This window comes from Coenobita brevimanus, chromosome 50 (assembly GCF_032717465.1).
Source record: "Coenobita brevimanus isolate Jiangsu-jjx chromosome 50, ASM3271746v2, whole genome shotgun sequence".
Classification (NCBI taxonomy): Eukaryota; Metazoa; Arthropoda; class Malacostraca; order Decapoda; family Coenobitidae; genus Coenobita; species Coenobita brevimanus.
Window position 1 is genome coordinate 23,146,000 of NC_137003.1, and position 6,555 is coordinate 23,152,554.

Here is a 6,555-nt window from a genome sequence, read left to right on the forward strand (position 1 = left end):
GGATTATACGTCTTGTCTGTATTTTAAGTGGAAAATTTTCGGGAGAGTCAAGTTCTTGTACTGGGACATTCTGGCTAACTTCCTGTATGGCAAAGTTTCTGGTAAATGTACTGACTAAGATATCTGCTTTCCCATGCAGGTCATTTGTAATGTTGTCATCTGAAGATTTTAGTGGGGGAATGGATGATGACTTGTTAAAGTTATTATTGAAAGAACTGAGAGTTGACCAGAATATTCTATTGTCATTAGGGTTGTTAAGTGGATCTGATGCTTGATTTTGAAGAAAGTTTGTTTTATCAAGATTTATTACAACTTTTGCATGGTTTCTCTTAGTTTTAAATTAAGAGAGTAATTCAGATGTTTTATTTTAGTTTAAGTAAGAGTTATATGCTAATGACTTTTTGGCTGTTGCTCTGGCACAGTTACTATCAATCTATTTTGGAGTGTTCAATCTTTTAGTGAACTCTTGACTTGGCATGAATAAATCCATACCAGCTAGTATTAAGTCAAAAATGTGGGACTGGGTAGAATTGGCATCACTAGAGAAGAAAGACTGCCATAGAATGTCAGCAAGATCATTTCTAAATCTATCCCAATTTGCTCCATCAAAGTGCCGTCGGGTCATACTGACAGGTTCAGAACGGGGAGCTTTGGAGGGGCTAACTAATGAGGCTTTGATGAGACTGTGGTCAGGGGATCCGAGTGGTGGCACTGCCTCTGTCCTGTATTGATCTGGATTACTTGTCAGGAATAGATACAAGAGATGGTCATTATGGTCAGGATTATCTGGTATTCTTGTTTGCTGCTATACCAGCTGCGTGAGATTAAACAATTCTGCAAACAGCTCTTAGTCTAGACCAGCATCTTTAATCCTGATAGAATGCAATAACTATTCAACATTATGTACGTTATAATCACCCAAAATGCTAATTTCGGTGCTAAGGGCAAGGTTAAGGTTACTCAACTGTGTGGATATGGAGTCAAAGGCACTGGATTCTGAAGAAGCATTTAGGGTGTGATAGTCTACACAGATATATTTGGTAATACTTAGAGAATTTAGTTTATACAATGGGTAATCAAAAGTGGATGAAGTTACGTTTAAAATAGTGTCAACTGCATATTGAGATTTGATATAACAACAGGTGCCACCCTTGTTACGGAAGTTTGTGGAGATGGTAACCAGGAAAACAAAATGGAAATATTTCAGTAGGGGGTGAGATTTGTGGTTCTGTGAGGAATAGGACCAGAGGGGATGTGGACTCTAGGAAAAACTGAACTGAATTTAAATTGGTGCTAAGACCATGGATATTGGTGAAGAAAATGGCCGTACCTTCACTTCTCTGCTGACGAGCATAACTGGAAATTGCAACAGTTGCTGCCGGCACAGTCTCTTGATGGTGACCAGGAGGACTTCAAGTGAAATATATGTAGTGACCTACGCTTGTGACACTTTTACCCAGAATGCAACTTGGTTACATGAAGTTCTGTTGTTTCCTCTGTCGGTGGGACAGCCAGGACAAAAAAAATCATAATGTAAAGAATGTGTGGCCAAAGCGAACATCACTGACTCCAGGGTGGAAGAATGTCATCAATCTTCCTCTTGTAGATCCTGAGAAAATTTATCTGCCTCCTTTGCACATTAACCGAGGTGTCCCATTGACGTATTGATACGATGTAACGTATTGTCATGCTGAATCTCGTTGTTGTATCGATATGTTTTGCACTTGCGAGGGCCATAATTTGAATATTTTTCATGTTTTGCGTGTGGTTTTTTGTAGGCATACACAGGAGACCTTCCCACGACACTGTCTTACCCCACGTGACCCCATACCCCGCATGACCCCCGCCCCACATGCCATTCTCGTGACCTAATCAGTAAAAACTTGTTGTGCCATGGTACGAAATTCAAGGTGAGAGTTATTCCCCAATCAATGCCGATGTGGAAGACACAGATTACGTGGCACCTGAGGAAGAAATGAGCAGAAGTGATGATGAGGTAACGTTGCCAAGGAAGATGCGGTATGTTGATGTGTTCAGTGAGTAAAGCAACGCTTATATCGCTTATAGTATTGTGTGAAAACTATTATATTCTTGCACTACATATAAATTCATACCAAATGAACAAATATCTACCTATTCTGAGTGGTTTGCAATAGTTACCGCTACCATAGAGAGCGTTACAGCAGCAGCTCCGCTCCAAAGAGCATGGTACCAGGTGTTCAGAGGGTCACCTGTTTAGACCACTTCTAAGCTCAGGTGAGCACTGTTTTGTGAATTGTCATTATTTCTCATAAAAAGTAGAGGTTTGAGAAAAAAAAAAATCCAAAATATGCCAGGATTGGGGGATGGAGGTCAGTGGTGAAAATTCTGCTGGGATGCAGTGAGTTACGCTAGGGTTGATGAAGAACTTTGTCAAAGGTATGGATAAAACTGGATATGGGGTCACATACGTAGCGAATAATTTCGACAGAATCAGTGATGCAAATATCAGTGAGGGTACTTTTGTAGGACCACAGACCAGGCAATTGCTTTGAAATGAAACGTTTGATAAAGAGCTAAATGAAGTTGAAAAAACTGCATGGCTGTCATTTTAGAGAGTTTGCAAAGATTCTGGGGGAAATCACAGATCAGAAGATTTCTGTGATGTAAAAGATCTACAATAAATAAATAAACAACTACTCTTGGGCTGTTTATTTTAGCACAGAGCATCCAGTGATCACCATATTGACTAGTTAGGCTCTAAGACTCTAGCAAGATTAAAATCTTCAATGAAAGAATGTGATATATTCTTGCCTAATTTCTGCCACATATGAAAAGAATGTAAACATGAGCTATGGTCATTTTAAGTGTGATAAGTTGTTAACTGAATTAATTTTAAAGTAGTACCCCCCAGACTAACAATTGATTGTTCCTTATCGTCTCCTGGTAGTACAGTCACACCTGTGTGGGACACACCTAGCATTAATCCTCTACAGTAGATCTTAAGTTAAGCCGCAGTGATTACCCCCTTTTGTCAGGTGGAACCCTAAGGAAGAAAGTCAGGTACATTTTGTTCTGTGCATCGGTTATTTTTAATTCAGGGCATCCTTTCTTCTGTGTGCCTCTCCCTGCTGCAGGTGTGCACGAGTTAAGCTGCAGTATTTACCCCTATTATCAGGTGCATCCCTAAGGTAAAAAGTCTGGTACCTGTTGTTCTGTGTATCGATCAGTTTAAATTCATGTCATCCTTTGTTATGTGTGCCACTCCCTGCTGCTTGTGTGCATAAGAGACCTCTGCTCTCTACGTTTCTGTATCACCCTGTCTGAAGATGAAATATACGAAAGTACTCACTGTAGCTTCTTTCATTTCTTCTGTGGTTATTTTGCATATATATATATATATATATATATATATATATATATATATATATATATATATATTGTTACATAGCCTATGATTTCATCATCCTTTGTGTAATTCTAACGTACAGCATGCTGCATGTTTGATCACGAGCGTGTTCTACCTCAGTCCACCCTTCTACCGTTATAGTAGAGTAAGTCGTTCTTTCTGTTGTTCAGAGTGGGATTGTCAACTCTTTGTCCCCATGGCTTCATTTGCGCGTCCTTCTTACAAGTTGTATCAAGCTCTGCCGGCCCCTATATAATGAGCTCAGTCTCTGCATTATTGCCACTTAGATCTGCTCCTCATTTGGTTCACATCTCTGTCCTCCCCTGTACTGTTGTTATTGTGAGTGCTCAGGAAGTCTCCAACCATTTAGCAGCTGTGTAATGTGAGTATAAGTGTTATTACATTTTGTTCTTGTACTGTATAATATAAGGTGTTAATTTGTAGGCCTATTGAGGTTTTTGTAATTTATGTAAAGGTTCTTATTGTCAGCCATCATTAATAATATTTTGTATCTGTAATAATATATCTGGCATTCACTGAGTATTATCTGGTATCTCATTTTAACAGGGTTGACTTAGATAAATTTACTCATGCTAATTTCGTGTTAATAGAGGCTATTGCAGTTAACCATATATTTAACCTGGTTTTTGCCATTACATTATCCTTATGAGTCCTGAATGTTTTGTTGTTAGTTTGAGCATTAAACTATAACTTGTAATTTTACCTAACTCTTTTGTTTTGAACCTGGAACTTTGCGGGACAGTTTTCTCTGTTCCGTAACATAAATTTGGCGACCTCATATCAGGATATTCAGGATATTATCATAAGGATATTGCTTGATATTTTGTGACTGTGATTTATTCATGATGTCTACTATTTCTACACTTGATGAAGCCAAAGATTTTTTGTCAAATGTGCAAACAGTGTTGGATGTAGAAAACAGAACAAAGAATGAACTTAAGCTTGTTGCTCAACAATTGGGAATTGCTGTTCGCTCTCATCATTCTAAAGATCAAATTGTTGACATGATTAATGAAAGCTTGTTTAATGTAACTCCTCCAAATGAGCAAACGCAGATTGAATTAGCTAAGTTACAGCTAGCCCTGCAGGAGGCTCAGGCTAAGGAGGCGGAGTCTCGTGCTAAGGAGGCTGAATTTCAGGCCCGTTCTAAGGAGGCTGAGGCACAAGTTGAACTTGCTAGGATTCAGGCAGACCATGAGTATCGCATGAAACAATGTGGAACTGGATCATCTAGCTCTGATGATTTTGATATGGCTAAAAATGTTAAACTTGTCCTTCCTTTTAATGAATCTGATTTAACAAAGTATTTTCAGTTGTTTGAGAGGGTAGCTACAGGTTTTAATTGGCCCAAGGAGTATTGGCCAGTACTCCTTCAAACTGTTCTCACCGGTAAAGCTCAAGTAACTTATGCATCTTTGCCTCAGGATCAATCTGATAATTATGATGCAGTTAAGAGCTTGATTCTTAAGGCCTATGAGCTTGTTCCTGAAGCTTATAGATAAAATTTAGGACTACTTATAAGCAAGATAAGCGATCCCATGTTGAGTATACAAAAATCAAAGAAGATCTGTTAGAGCAGTGGTTAAATTCTAAGAATGTGAATTCTAATTTTGGTAAATTTAAGCAGATGATTTTGCTGGAGGAGTTCAAAAGGTGTATTTATAAAGATGTAAGCCTATATCTTGATGAGAGAAGAATAGATAATTTGTCTGATGCTGCAGTTTTAGCTGATGAATATGTTCTCACTCACAAGAGATATTCTAAAGAAAAAGGGAAAGCTGAGAGTAAGTACGATGCCTCTACTCAGAGTACAGGTAACAGGAAAGAGAATAAAGATGATGTTTCTCAGGAAGTAAATACCAGCTTCACCTCTAGATTTCAGAAAAGTAAATGTAGTTATTGTATTAAGCTTGGTCATACTACGGAGAAATGTTTCAGGAGACAGCGTGATGTGAACAAAAAGGAGTCTTTAAATATTCAGTCAATTGGTCTAGTGTCCACCCTTGAGAGTTCCCATAATTCTTTAACTGAGTTAACTGAATCTGCTTTGAGGGGTAAATTAAATCCTCATGATGAAGCTCCTCTTTTGAGCAGTAACGTGGGTGACACTCTCAAGAGTTCATGTGCTAATTTCCTGTCTGATGGTTTTGTCAGTCCTCTGGACAGTAATGACAGGAAATCAGTTAAAATATATCGTGATACAGGTGCTTGCCAATCCCTTATGCTGACCAGTGTTCTAGGCTCTAATGTTAATTCCTCTGATGAAACTGTAATCTTACAAGGTGTAGGGAATAATTACTTCTCTGTCCCTCTGTGCAGAGTGAATTTAGAGTCTGGTTTTGCTAATGGTTCCGTTATGGTTGGGTTGGTTGAGACACTCCCAACGTCAGGTGTAACTTTCTTACTTGGAAATGATATTGGTGGAAGTCAAGTGTGTCCAGCTCCTCAGTTGTCTAGTGAGCCAGTGGCTGCATCCCAGGAATGTGATGTCCTTGATGTGTTCCCTGCATGTGCTGTCACTAGGGCTAAGTCTAAAGTTACTGGTGATTTAGAGGATAATGATGATGATGATGTTATCCTAGCTGACACTTTTCTTGCTAATTTGGACCACTCACCAGATGAGGCAGTACCCCGTTGTGTTGATAATTTGTCTCGTCAAGAGTTGGTTGAGTTGCAGGTTGCTGACCCTGAGTTGAAAGGTCTAGCTAACTCTGCTTGCAGTGAGGAAGAGTCAGCTGGTGCTTCTACTTGTTATTATATAAAGTCAGGAGTACTTATGAGGAAGTGGAGACCCCCAACATATCAGCCGACTGTGAGTGGGAGGTTGTACATCAAGTTGTCATCCCTCGTGTTTGTAGGCAGGATATCATTAGAGTGGCTCATGATTCCAGTTTGGCAGGACACCTTGGAGTGAGGAAGACTGTGGCACGCATTTTGAAACACTTCTACTGGCCAGGTATCTTCAGGGATGTTTCCTGGTATTGTAAGTCTTGTCACACCTGTCAAGTTGTGGGGAAGTGTAATCAGACCGAAAAGGTTGCACCTCTAGTTCCCATTCCTCCTTTTGAGGCGCCTTTCACCCGTGTGTTGGTGGATATTGTGGGCCCTCTTCCTAAAACTTCTTCAGGATTTTCTTATGTGTTGAC